The following is a 15,642-nucleotide window of genomic DNA, read 5'->3' as shown; positions in this document are numbered from 1 at the left end:
TCACATTTCATGCCCAATCTTCATGTAACTTTGTTAAATGTTTGTCTTAATGATATGTTGGTTGAGTTCAAAAGTGGTTCCGGTCCGTTGAAAAACATGGTCGCCAGTGGGCGGGGCAGTTTTCCTTATTTGGCTTTAGAGAAACCTTGTAAACACTCTGGAAGTCACAATTTTTGCCCAATCATTATGAAAGTTGGTCAAAACATTTGTTTGATTGATTTCTCGGAAGAGTTCGAAAATGGTCCAGATCGGTGAAAAAACATGGCCGCCAGTGGACGGGTCATTTTTCTTTATATATGTATATAGTGAAAACATGTAAACACTCTAGAAGTCACATTTTTGGCCCAATTTTCATGAAATTTTGTCAGAACTTTTGTTTCCTAGATACGTGAGTTAAGTTTGAAAATGGTTCTGGTCCGTTGGAACAATAAATAAAACAATCATGAATAAAGGTCATGTAATATTGCATTTAAGTTTACAGTATATATAGTTACTCCCCTTTGATTATTAATGTTTTCATAATAATACAGTGTAGATTTGTGTATCATTTATGTGTTAATTGTTATTCGAGGTTGGATGTTTTTTTTAGCTTACCTGATTGCTCAGAGGAGCTTTTGTGACCGGTGTTTGTCCATCGTCCGTCGTCCGTCCGTCCACATTATTTTGTTCGTAATGCTCTAGAGGCCACATTTATTGTCCGATCTTCATGAAACTTGGTTAGAAGATTTGTCCCAATGATATCTTGATCGAGTGTGAAACTGGGTCATGCTGGGTCAAAAACTAGGTCACTAGGTCAAAAAAAAAAAAAAAGCTGGTAAACACTGTAGAAGTCACATTTAATGCCCAATCTTCCTGTAACTTTGTCTAAATGTCTGTCTTAATGATATGTTGGTTGAGTTTAAAAGTGGTTCCGGTCCGTTGAAAAACATGGCAGCCAGTGGGGGGGGGGGCAGTTTTCCTTACATGGCTATAGAGAAACCTTGTAAACACTCTAGAAGTCACAATTTTAGCCCAATCATCATGAAAGTTAATAAAAACATTGGTTTTATTGATACGTCGGATGAGTTCGAAAATGGTCCAGATAGGTAAAAAAAACATGGCCGCCAGTGGGCGGGTCATTTTTCTCTATATGTATATAGTGAAAACATGTGAACACTCTAGAATTCACATTTTTTGCCCAATTTTCATGAAATTTGGTCAGAACATTTGTTTCCTTGATACGAGAGTTGAGTTGGAAAATGGTTCCGGTCAGTTGAATAACATGTCTGCAGGGGGGGGGGGGGGGGGGGGGCAATTTTCTTATATTTATATAGTAAAAAATTTTTTTATGAACATTCTAGAAGTCACATTTTTTGCCCAATCATCATGAAACTTGGTGAAAAGATTGGTTTTAAATATATCTCATATTAGTTTGCAAATAGTCCCGATGGGTCAATAAACATGGCTGCCAGGGGGGTGGGGCAGTTTTAGTTATGTGACTATATAGAGAGAAACCTTGTGATCGAACACTATGGAAGTCACATATTTTGCCTAATCATCGTGAAACTTAGTCAATACATTGGTTTTATTGATTTCTTGGACAAGTTGGAAAATGGCTCAGATCGGTGAAACACACTTTTTAGCTCACCTGATTGCTCAGGTGAGGTTTTAGGATTGGTCTTTGTCCGCTGTCCGTCCGTCCACATTTGGTTTTAAACACTCTAGCATTCACATTTCTCAAGCATTCTTTATCAAAGTTGCTGAAAGATCTTAGTCAAATTTGATGATAGGTCACCATTTCAAATCTTACAAAAACACTCCCTACGCCACAGTTTTGGTTCAATAATGATGAAACTTGACCAGGATGTTTGTCTGGTCAATATCTAGTTCAAGTTTGACATTAGGTAAAGATTGAATGAACCGACTCCTCTTAGGTGAGAGAACTAGGGCCATCTTGGCCCTCTTGTTTATTATATCCCTTTAAAAAGTATTTCTTCCCTTGTAAAAATTATCTGTACCTGCGAAATGATAATTTTTCTGACAAACACATCTCTTGTTTCATCTGATGTTTGCCACAATTCTTTTGTCATGGGTAATATTTACAAATCAGCAATGCATGAAAATCACATGTGTCTCTTTTGACTTTTTAAATTCTTAATTGTAAACTTTTGATCTTACTAAAAAGTTAGACCTTTTTGGTATGCACTGCCTTCCCTGTCACTAGTTGCTCACACTCAGTGACTCACATTCTGTTACTCACCCAAAGTCATTAACATACACTCAATGATAATCAGTCCCTCACACTCAGTCACCCACACACAGTCAGTCACACTCAGTCACTCACACTCAGTTACTCACACTCAGTCACTTGCACTCAGTCACTCACACTAAAACACTCAAATACAGTCTATCATATAGAGTCTCTCCGGAGACACACAGTCACTCCAATGAGTGACTAATAATCAGTCTCTCACACTCTGTCACTCACACTCAGTCACTCACAAACAGTCACTCACACTGTCACTCATACTCAGTTACTCACACTCCGTCTCTCACACACAGTCACTCACACTCAATCACTCCCAAACAGTCATGCACACTCAGTCATTCACACTCAGTTACTCACACTCAGTTACTCACATTCAGTCACTCACACTCAGTCACTCACATACAGTCACTCACACTCAGTCATTCACACACAGTGACTCACATTCAGTCAGTCAGACTAAGTCTCTCACACTCAGTCACTCACACCCAGTCACTCGCAGTCACTCCCTTACAGTCACTCACACTCATTAACTCACATTCAGTCACTCAGACTAAGTCACTCACACACAGTCACCCCAGTCAATGACTCACATTCAGTCACTTGCAAAGTCACTCGCACACAATCACTTACACTCACTCACACACAGTCACTGCAAACAGTCACTAACACAGTCACTCACACTCAGTCACTCACACTCAGTCACTCATGTCAGTCACTCAGACTTAGTCAATTACACAAAGTCACTCCTGTAAGTCACTCACACTCAAACACTCTCATTCAGTCACTCAGACTTAGTCAATCACACACAGTCACTACAGGCAGTGTTCATACTCAGTCTCTCACATTCAGTCTCTCACACACAGCCACTCACACTCAGTCTCTTACACTCAGTCACTCCAGTCAGTGACTCATAATCAGTCATCCACACTCAGTCTCTTACACTCAGTCACTCTTACTCAGTCACTCACAGTCACTCACATAGAATAAACTCTCAGTCAGTCACTCCAGTCATTAAGTCATAATCAGTCTCTCACACAAATTCACTCACATTCAGTCACTCACACTCAGTCTCTCACACTCAGTTTCTCACATTCAGTCTCTCACACACAGTCACTCACACTCAGTCTGTCCTGTCATTGACTCATAATCAGTCTCTCACACACAGACTCTCACATTCATTCACTCACACTCAGTCTCTCACACTCAGTCACTCACACACAGTCACTCACACTCAGTAACTAACAATCAATCACTAACATTCAGTCACTTACACTCAGTCTCTCACACTCAGTCACTCACACTCAGTCTCTCACACACAGTCACTCACACTCAGTCACTCACACACAGTCTCGCACACACAGTCACTCATACTCAGTCACTCACACACAGTCTCTCACACTCAGAGACTCACAAACCGTCACTCCAGTCAGTGATTCATACTCAGTCTCTCACACACAGTCACTAATACTTCGTTACTCACAAGCATTAAACTATGGTGGCAGATAGAGTATGGTTGGTGAGATCTGCAGTTCACAATCAAGCCTTACATTACTAGCTTCTGTGTGCCACTTTCATAACTAAAAAATAGAATTAGAACATGGTTTATTAATCATCAAATTGTACTTCTCTTCATAGCAGTTGAAATGAAAGTAAATGGTATCAAAACCCATTCCAAATACACTTTGTTACTAAAAAAATGTTTATTGTCAGTTATTATATTCCTCATTAGAAAGAAAAGGGGGGTGAACTTAAATCACCTTAAATGTCTGTCTGTCCAAAAAGAGCTAGCGGCAAGTATGAGCAAGATTGTAATAAATTAAATGAGGATTCATAAGTCAAAACCATTACTAATAATGAGGCATCAGCCTAAGGCAGTAAAAACAACTTGATATCCATGCCAATTATGAATTGCTATGATGCTAACAGAATATTTTCTTTGGTGGACCAATACAGGAAATGAAACAATGACTTGTTTATATGTTATTCAGAGAGTAGCTGGCAGAGGCACATTTTCTGAGTGTCATTGACATCCACAAATCTTGAAATCTCAAGGAATCTTCTAAGATTTCTACCTTTAAACTGTGTATTTAAGATGGCCACAAAAAACAAGGCTTGGCACTGGATTTGAGAAAATGTGCATTATGCAAGATTTATTTGTTTATTTGAGAAAATCTACAAAATGGAAAGTTTAAAAGTGGATTTGAGAAAATCTTTGAAATACATTTGAAATTAAAGCTTAAACACAAATATTGACCAATAAAAAGCCTTGTTGCACTTGATCTTTAATTATGCCCCACTTCGAAGAACAATGGGTATATTGTTTTGCTGGATGTTGGTCCATCTGTCTGCCGGTAGAGCAGTCTGAATGATGGTAGACCAGTTTGTTTCTGATCCATAACTCGTCAACTAAGTGACTGATTGGCTTGATACTTCACATGTGCATTGGCCTTGGCCAGTAGATTACCCCTTTTGAAATTGGGATCACTAGGTCAAAGGTCAAGGTCACTATCACACTAAGTGTGAAAATCGTTTCTGATCAAGAACTCGTCAACAAATAGACCAATTGGCTTGATACTTCACATGTGCGTTGACTGTGGACAGTAGATGATCCCTATTGGGGTCACTATGTCAAAGGCAAAGGTCACTATCACACTAAGTGTGAAAATCGTTTCTACAATAACTCATCAATGAATTGACCGATTGGCTTGATACTTCACTTGTGCATTGGCCTTGGACAGTAGATAATACCTTAAGCAATGAGGTCTTTAGGTCAACAGTCAAGGTCACTATCACACTAAGTGGTTTCCGATCAATAACTAGTCAACAAATTGACCTTTTGGCTTGATACTTCACATGTGCATTGGCCTTGGACAGTAATTGACCCCTATTGAAATTGAGGTCACTAGGTTAAAAGTCAAGGTCACTATCACACTAAGTGTGAAAATAATTTCCGACTAATAACTAATCAACCAATTGACTGATTGGCTTAATACTTCACATGTGCATTTGCATTGGACAGTAGATGACCGTTATTGAAATTAGGGTCGTATTTCTTTTGACCTTGCAGTCAAGGATAACCCATGAAAGTGCAAGCACTTATTTCCAATGGGGTCCTTTGGTTTTGCTGAAGAGACAGCAAGCAAAAGAGACAGTATTAAGATGCAATGAATCTTGGTGCGATTCCCTAGCCCTTTGCAAATAGATCCCTTGGTTTTTTTACGTGCTCAGTGTATAGCACCGATACACGCGAGAATTACCTGAGTTTCATACCAGTAAATCTCTAGTTTGGTGGGAAAACACTTGAAGCATTGCTGAAATTTCCAGTGCCCTGGACTGGAATTGAACCGAGAACCTCTGAAATGGTAGACCAGAGTGATACAACCTTACCACCGCACCACCTGTTTACTTAGTCTAGGTCAACAGTCAAGGTCACTATCACACTAAGTGTGAAAATTGTTTTCGATCAATAACTCGTCAACGATTTTACCAATCTGCTTGATACTTCACGGGTGCATTGGCCTTGGACAGTAGATGACCCCTATTGAAATTGGGGTCACAAGGTCAAGGTCATTATCACACTTAGTGTGAAAATCATCTCTAAATAACAACTTGTCAATGAATTGTCTGATTGGCTTGATACTCCACATGTGCCTTGGCCTTGGACAGTAGTTGACCCCCATTGTAATTTGGGTCACTAGGTTGTATGATCGTATAGTGTTAATAAACTACGGAATCAAGGGTTAGGTTCGACCTTTTAATAAACGTTAATACGAACTTATATATATACAACATAAAAAGTGACGTCGATAGTGAACATGACGTCGCGTGCATATTAGCGGAAAAACGTCAACGTTATGAATTCCCGATATATTCCGGACCTCGAAATGATATTTATTCTAACAACAGTAAAATATAACATGAAATTATTTTAACAAGTATTATTAAATTAACGTAAGTCTCTGCTTATCACAATATTCACATAAAGCCTCTATTATCACATTATATTAACAGTCTCTAGATATTGTTTTCACATTCTTTAATTGGATACAGTTTCACAATTGGTCGATGAGTGAGTCCATTTTTCGTTTGAACTTTCGCCGAACAAACAAGTCCGTCATTTCCCGGCACGAGTTCCTCCACAACGGCCAAGTGCCACTGTGTCCGCGGGCAGTCATCTTGTATCTGTACGACGTCCCCTACGGATATTGTCTGGGTGTTATTTCCCCGTACTTGATTTCTTTCTCTGAGTGCTGTCAGGTATTCACGTCGCCATCTTTCGCGGAAGTTCTGTATGAGTTGCACTCGTCAAGTACCTTGCTTCACAAGCGATGAATGATTGATGCGATAATCTGCTGGACAGGAAGTGATGTTATTCGTCTTCTATATAGAAGATGGGAGGACGTCAGTGTTTCCGGCTTTCCCGGCTCGCCGGAAGTGGCATAAGTAAGGTCATTCAATTCATGTGGGGCGGACATGAGACAGTCGTTGAGGCTTGGTCACGTGATTGGCGACAACTGCAGTAGTATACGATACATATAGGTGTAGTTACGGAGTCCTTTTTCACTCCATGATGTGGAATGTAATACACTGTGTGAACGTCTTCTTGTTGGTCTACTTTCTCAATGACACATCCTTTTAGCTAATTGGCGATTATCTCTCCATACGTCTTTAACACTTCCGATTCTTGAGATAATCGGCGTGTGGAAGCCTCTGTCCGTCTCTTGCATATATCATAGTTGGTTGGTAGAGTTGGGTGGTAATCTCTCCATGGTGATTTTGCCACATACCGACCATCTTCTAATGAAATGCTGTTGTTCATGTATTCTTGAAGGTTACCGGAAGTACCGTCTGTTGACCCTTCTGAAGATATTCCCATAGACTCAAGCTTCCAAAACTTCTTCATTTCAAATGTACTTGGTGGAGCGCTGATGACATTCATCATGTGTAGGTCAGTGGTTCGATGTCCTGATACCTGAAGTGGTCCCGACAACAAATAACCAATCTTCGATTTCACCGCTGTTGGTCCGTTGCCTCTGATAACTCGGTCTTCAACTATATCCCAATAATAATCCGCACCCACCAGAAGCGAAATTTCAAACAAATCGTTGTTGTGTTCTGTGAGCAGGTGGGCTAATTTCAGACCTCTCAGATACTCCAAATGACGTATTTCTGTGGGTATGTTCTGTAATGGCACTGCTATCGTTGGCACTACAAGAACTTCCAATTTAATCAAATCCCTCGTCTCGCTTTTCGTATGGAATGAACCCCTTGTGACATTCCACCAAACAAAACCAGAGAAATTGTATCATGTCCGGTAATGGGGAGATGTAGAACCCTCGCGTGGTCCTCTGTAAGAAAGGATCGCTGTGCACCCTCGTCAAGTTAAATGTTGGCGGAAGAACTATGACTTTGAGATAGAACTTCGGCTACAGCAGTCTTCAATAAAACGTTTGTTCTATCATGGGAGGCAGTGACAGTGTAAGATTGCACTGTTGGTTATAGCCGAGTTGAAGGGAATAGCTTCCAGGTTCCTGCACGAAGCGGGTGTCATCTTCTTTGTGCAAATGCTGCTGTGGTGTTTACTTTTACAATGACGACATTTGGATTTGCATTCGGACACTTTATGGTGCTTCAGGCAATTGAAACACAAGTGTTTGCTGTTCACAATGTCAATTCTCTGGTTAATGTCTATAATCTTGTTGCACACCTGGGGTTGATGATAGTCACTACAAAATGGACATATCAGCGGTTTGACATTACTTTTCATGGGACGTCTTACCTCCCTTTTTGATGCTGTGAGGAATGAGGCAATCGGGAGATAAAAGTATTGATCGTTTCTAAAACCAGCGTCCATGATTCTGATTTCCCGCCCGATGGCCACACGTAGCTCCTGAAGCTTCCACTTGTCATCTCTGTTGTTCCTGATAAGGTTGTGTCGCACCTCTGGTGGGAGCTTATTCATAATAATTGGAACAAGTAGATCTCCGAATGAATCTTGTGACTGTCCCAGTGACTCTAGACCTCCTATATAGGCTTCCATTTTGTCATGAAATTCACGAAGACTATGTACGGAATTGCGGGGTGGCGAAAGTTCCAATAATAATGTCATGAAGTTATCAATGATTTTATGGGTCTGCCCGTAGCGTTCCTGCAATAGTTTGATCGCATTCTGGTAGTTTCTGCCTGTCAACAGAAATTCACCGATTGCCATAGCTGCGCTTCCATGGATTAAGGATCGAGGATAAGAAAACTTCTCATCATCCGTAAGTGTTGGGTTCTGGTGCACTGCTGAATCAAATGAGTCCCAAAATGTTTGCCACATGCTTTTGTTACCACTGAAAGTAGGTTATGTCAGTTTCGGGTGTTTCGTAGACATAGTAACATTATTGGCTCTATTTGATGTTTGTGTTGGAACGTTCCTCTTCTGGTTGCGTTGAATGTCGTACTTCGCCGTCGTGAAATGATTTTGATTTTCATCTCTTTGTTCACATGTTGTCTCACCTAATTTCTTGATTTTTTCTTGATATCGGTGTATGTTCATTTCAAGTTCAATGGAATACTCCTCTCTGTCAAATAATTCAGTTTCTATATCTCCGAGGTCTGCATGGTTGATGATCTTTTCATTCAATCCTCTGATCGTATGTGCTTTTTCTTGAATGATGTCCAGTACTTTCTGCGACTCGGAGGTTGAAGATCTTCGAGTTTCTCAAATTGTTTCGCTATTATTCGACGCTGAGCTGTACGCAACGAAATGAGTTTGTTGAGTTGCATTTTTCTTTTTTTCACGGCACTAAAATGTTGCGTATGATCGTATAGTGTTAATAAACTACGGAATCGAGCGTTAGGTTCGAACTTTTAATAAACGTTAATACGAACTTGTATATATACAACATTAAAAGTGACGTCGATAATGAACATGACGTCGCGTGCATATTAGCGGAAAAACGTCAACGTTATGAATTCCCGACACTAGGTCAAAGGTCAAGGTCACTATCACACTTTAGTGTGAAAATTGTTTCCCATCAACAACTTGTCAACGAATTGACTGATCGGGTTGATAGTTCATGTGTGCATTGGCCTTGGACAGTAGATGACCCCTATTGAAATTGGGGTCACAAGGTCAAGGTGGTTATCACACTTAGTGTGAAATTCGTTTCTACCGTAGGTTTCCACGTATAGCGCGCTCCCGTGTATAGCGCGCAGGCTGTTTTTTTAATGCAAAAATGGAGAAAAAAATATTTAAAGACAATAATAATAAAAATGGCTGCCATATTACTATTGCACAATCCAATAATCCGGGGCATTGGAAAGCTTAATTAAGCATTCAAAATATGAAGCGTCATTATGATTAGGAGCATGGGTTGCATAGCACTATACTTTTCTGACAATTTTGTAATTTTCTAGCAAAAGATTAACAGTCCACGTGCATTTCGTGAAAAACGTGAGAAAATAAGAATTAGTGTACATCGTGAAATTTTTCCACGGGAAAAGCATGGGCATTACCGGTAAATTTGAATGTCGCATGGGAGACAGGGATACAGTTGTTGAAGTACACCACTGTTGAACGTTCAATATTTATTCTCACAAAATGCAATTGCATATCTTCATGTTCTCAAGTGTCAATTTGTGTCTCAAATGTCAATTAGCGTATTAATAAGTCGTGGCACATATTACTCAATAACATCTGCCAATTACAAAGTGCAAAATGACCCCCTTTCACACCTACTGCTACCCGCAAAAAAGACCTCGTTCGCACCTTCCCTTGCCTGCTCTCCGGACTGTCGACAACAACCCCATCGGAATTCATCAATAAAGAAGTGTAAAAACACAAACAAAGAAATGTCCGCAAGTTTATTCAAACAAATTTATTTTCGACCAAAACTTCTTCTACCGCATTCATATCTACAAGTAGCGACTTCTTGTTGTTTTGACAATGGCCCCCTCAGTCTGTACGATTATACTATACTTAAATTAAACCGCGCGTGTTTTTCACGTTTTCCTTTGATAAAAATACGCCGCTGTGAGTTAGCATAGTGTGTGAGTAAAAGGATCAAATTAATTATCACCTTTTTATTTCAATTGAAAATCGGCAGAAAGTTGTAACATCGACGACAAAGAACTAATTATTTAATTATCACTCTTTAATTTAGATCGATAGTCAGCTTGGACATAATTAATTTATTGTCATGCTTATTTTCATTTTTAATCTTATAATACGACATTTGTGACCTGCCGCTATTTTGTTTGCAGACGACAATATTAACTGTGTATTCATAGCTCCACCCATTTTTACGTTTCATTCAACAACGTCATTTCATGTGCGAGCTCAGTTTTAATTGGCCAGCTACCATGTGCACTTCAATAACAATAAGGTCAAGCGATGTCTCGATACAGGTGCAGACCGGTTTTCGTTCACTGTTCAAATTGCGAATACTTTCATTGAAACAAAGAGAAAAATATAGAAAACCAGTTTTCGGGTTAAAATGGCGGCTGTTTTCAATGAAATTTTACGAGATTTTAGTATTTTCGCAAATCGGATTTTTCTTGAGCCAAATTCTCAATATTTTCGCAAATGGCTCAAGTGGCGAACGACAGCGCGAGCCCTGATTATAGGGTGGTAGTTTTCTGGAAAAAAACATGGCGGCCATTTTTATTATTACGATTACACAACATATTTTTAACCAATTTAGCAGCCAGGATAGTGTTGTATCAATGTATAGCGCGCACCAGCTTTTTAATTTGAATTTTGGAGGTAAAACACTGCACGCTATACATGGAAACCTACGGTAATCAATAACTTGTCAACAAATTGTCTGATTGGCTTGATAGTTCACATGTGCATTGGCCTTGGACAGTAGATGACCCCTATTAAAATTGGGGTCACAAGGTTAAAGGTCAAGTTCACTATGACACTAAGTGTGAAAATTGTTTCTGATCAATTACTCTTCAACAAATTGACCGATTGGTTTGATACTTCAAATGTTCATTTGCCTTTGACAGTGGATGACCCCTATTGAAATTGGGGTCAGTATGTTAAAGGTCAAGTCTATTACACTTAGTGTTGTTTCCACCAATAACTTGTCAACGAAATGACCCATTGGCCTGATACTTCACATGTGCATTGGCCTTAGACAGTACATGACCCCTATTGAAATTGGGGTCACTAGGTCAAAGATCAAGGTCACTTTTACAATAAGTGTGAAAATCATTTCTGATCAATAACTTGTCAACAAATTGACCGATTGGCTTGATACTTCCCATGTTTATTGGACTTGGACAGTAGATGCTCCCTACCCAAATTGGGGTCAGTGGGTAAAGGGTTAAGGTCACTATCACACTAAGTGGGAAAATCATTTTCAATCAATAAATCATCAACGAATTGACCGATTGGCTTGATACTTCACATGTGCATTGGCCTTGGACAGTAGATTACCCCTATTGAAACTGGGTCACTAGGTCAAAGGTCAAGGTTATTATCACACTAAGTTTGAAAATTGTTTCCGATCAATAACTCGTCAACAAATTAACCGATTGGCTTGATACACCGAAAGTGCATTGGACTTGGACAGTAGATAACCCCTATTGAAAGTGGGGTCACTAAGTCAAAGGTCAAGGTGACTATGACACTAAGTGTGAAAATCTTTTCCAATCAATAACTCATCAACAAAGTGACCAATCTGCTTGATACTTCAAATGAGCATTGGCCTTGGACAGTAGATTGCTATTGCAATTGGGGTAACTAGGTCAAAGGTCAATGTCATTATCAACTTGTCAACCAATTGACCCATTAACTCGATACTTCCCATGTGCATTGGACTTGCACAGTAGATGACCCATATAGAAGTTGTGGTCACTTAAGGTAAAAGGTCATAGTCACTGTCGTATTAAGTGGGAAAATCCTTGCTGATCAATAACTTATCAACAAATTGACAGATTGGCTTGATACTTCACATGTGTATTGGCCTTGGACAGTAGATTACCCCTATTGAAATTGGGGTCACTAGGTCAAAGGTCCAGGTCATTATCGCACTAAGTGTGAAAATTGTTTCCAATCAATAACTTGTCTACAAATTGACAGATTGATTCATCAAATGTGCATTGGCCTTAGACAGTAGATGACCCCTATATAAAGTGGGGTCACTAGGTCAAAGGTCAAGGTCATTATTACTCTAAGTGTGAAAATCATTTCCAATCTATAACTGGTCAACCAATTTTCCAATTGGCTTGATACTTCACATGTGCATTGGCCTTGGAAAGTAGATGACTGCTATTGCAATTGGGGTCACTAGGTCAAAGGTCAAGGTCACTATCACACTAATTGGGAAAATCATTTCCAATCAATAACTCTTCAACACATTGACCGATTGGTTTGATACTTTAAATGTTCATTGATACTTCAAATGTTCATTGGCCTTTGACAGTAGATGACCCCTATTGAAATTGGGGTCAGTAGGTCAAAAGTCAAGTCTATCACACTAAGTGTCGTTTCTGATCAATAACTCGTCAACGAATTGACCGATTGGCTTGATATTTGCATTGGCCTTGGACAGTAGATGACCCCTTAAGAAATTGGGGTCACTAGGTTAAAGGTCAAGGTCACTATCGCAATAAGTGTGAAAATTGTTTCCGATTTATAACTCATCAACAAATTGACCGATTGGCTTGATACTTCCCATGTGCATTGGACTTTGACAGTAGATGACACTGATAGAAATTGTGGTCAATAGGTCAAAGGTCATGGTCACTGTCACATTAAGTGGGAAAATCCTTTCTGATCAATAACTCATCAACAAATTGACCGATTGGCTTGATACTTCCCATGTGCATTGGCCTTGGACAGTAGATGACCCCTATTGAAATTGGGGTCACTAGGCCAAGGTCACTATCACTAAGTGTGAAAATCCTTTTCAATTAATAACTTGTTAAGAATTGAACGATTGGCTTGATACTTCCCATGAGCATTGGCCTTGGACAGTAGATTACCCCTATTGAAATTGGGGTCACTAGTTCAAAGCCCTGTTTACGGGGCATAGGTCTCCTACTGCGGAACTCTTGTTCCAATCAGTTTAATATTAAAGCAAACAAGACAAAAGCATAATAATTTACAGGCCTGACTTTCCTTAGAAGAGGAGACAGGTCAATACTTTTTTATTTAACAAGCCTCAATATTGCTTAAGATCATTGTGTTTTACTTATCAATGAAAAAAAAATACTGTTGTCAACTTGCAAACATTCCATATATGTACAGGGCTCCAGCAGGACAAAAATTTCTCTGAGCCAACCAGTTTTGCTTGTTGGTGCATGAAAACTGGTATTCAAATAATATTATTATTTTATTAATAACTTTTGTGTACTTCATTTAATGACAACAAGCACATATTACCTATCAAAATATAACATACAGTTTGCAATTCAGTAAATCATGACAATTGTTCTTGTAAAATTACAAAACATAACTTAGTTAATACATTTAATTCATAGTAATACTCCAGATCACTTGTGGCATTTCACATGGAACACATTTTAAACAACAATGATAAATGCCATGTAAAATATGAGCACATCTCCCTTTCCACATTAATTGGACTTTAAGTTAAACATAATGTTTTATTTCATTAACTATACTGTTGCATAAGCTAAATAAAAATAACTAAAAATAGTGTGATCATTTTTATACGATAGTTTTGAAAAAATGGGACGTATTATAGTTTCACCCTTGGCGGGCGGGCGGGCAGCGGGCGGCGGCGGCCACAGCAGTGTACTCTCTCTAATTCAAATAGTTTTCATCAAATCTTAACCAAACTTGGTCAGAAGTTGTATCTAGACAATATCTAGGTCAAGTTCGAATATGGGTCATGCCGGGTCAAAAACTAGGGGTCTTAGTGCATTTCAAGGATTAAGCATGGTGTCCGCTCTCTAATTGAAGTAGTTTTCATCCGAGCTTCGTAAAAATTTGGTCAGAAATTGTGTCTAAATGATATCTAGGTCAATTTCAAATATGGGTCATGCCAGGTCAAAAACTAGGTCACGAGGTCACTAAGTGCCTTTCAAACATTAAGCATGGTGTCCTCCCTCTAATTGAAGTAGTTTTCATTTGATCTTTACCAAATTTGGTCAGAAGTTGTATTGAGACAATATCTAGGTCAAGTTCTAATATGAGTCATGCTGGGTCAAAAACTAGGTCACGGGGTTACTTAGTGCATTTCAAAGATTTAGCTTGGTGTCCGCTCTCTAATTGAAGTAGTTTTCATCTGATCTTAAACCAAATTTGGTCAGAAGTTGTGTCTAAATGATATCTAGGTCAAGTTTAAATATGGGTCATGCTGGGTCAAAAACTAGGTCACTAGGTCACTTTGTGCATTTCAAGCATTTAGCAGGGTGTCCAAAACCTTCAAACAGGCGTATCTTGTGAATGTTTGGCACTCTTGTTTATGTTCTTTTAGTAGTTGTATATTGTTAACATCATTAACTAAATTAGACAGTTACAGATTGAGGACTTCCTAATTGTATGAGTGCAAAAAGAATTGTTGCGTTTACTGTCTGAATCACTTTTGGAATTAAACAAAGTTGAGTTGTAATATACCTGCAGTAGTTATGAATGTTGAAGAACATTATTATACGTCCAGAAACGAAAAACACCTGGTTACATCGTAAATAATTTAAGTTGAAACTGCAAAAGAGTTACAATGTATGGAAGAACACATTAATAAACAGTAATTCTGGTGATCTTGCAATCACTGCCAGCCTTTCCACTTTTTTTTTGCAACAACAGATAGGCCGACTTTCTTTGGCATGATTGAGACTTTTTTTATAAATGGTAGGGCTGCAAATCCAAAAAATTTGTTCTGATCCAAATCCGAATCCAAATATGGTTTCTTTGGATTTTTTTGGATCCGGATCCCTCAGATAAGAGAAAATTAGAATTTCCTGTCTAAATTGAAGAAAGCAATGTTCTAGAAGAATAATTATACTAAAAAGCATTAAACATTTATTAACAAAAAACATAACAAATTTCTCGTTTAACATTGTAGCAATGTCAAAATAAAACGAAACTTATTCACTTAATAGTTTGCTTGTTAACATACACTATTCACTGTTCATGCAGTTTGATGTTTGTTTTCACAAAAATTAACAATATCAACGTTGTCCGGATCCAGGCAAGCCCTATGAGCACTGACGAGGTCTCCTGCTGTGGAGAAGATTCTCTCACTGGGAAATGAGGTTCCTTGCATCAAAAGATAGCATTTAAACTGAGTATATGATGAAAGATGCTTTCAAGACAATACATGATACAGGAACACAATTTGACAGGTCGCGAAATTATGCAAACATTTACCTGAATAACATTCCAGCCACACTGTTTGGATCCACTACTGTTGTTTTTAATACAACTC

The 15,642-nt window shown here is 38.8% G+C and overlaps 1 protein-coding gene across 1 annotated transcript in view; it reads left to right on the top strand.

Annotated features, from left to right (window-relative positions):
• Positions 1–15,642, top strand: part of LOC127871046 (sodium/hydrogen exchanger 10-like) — a 257,467-nt gene that overhangs the window by 162,654 nt on the left and 79,171 nt on the right. The gene's annotated exons all lie outside the window — the stretch shown is intronic.

Source organism: Dreissena polymorpha, chromosome 1, assembly GCF_020536995.1.
Source record: "Dreissena polymorpha isolate Duluth1 chromosome 1, UMN_Dpol_1.0, whole genome shotgun sequence".
In the NCBI taxonomy this organism is placed as follows: Eukaryota; Metazoa; Mollusca; class Bivalvia; order Myida; family Dreissenidae; genus Dreissena; species Dreissena polymorpha.
The sequence above is the reverse complement of the archived record's forward strand: the minus strand, read 5'-3'. Positions and strand labels throughout refer to the sequence as shown.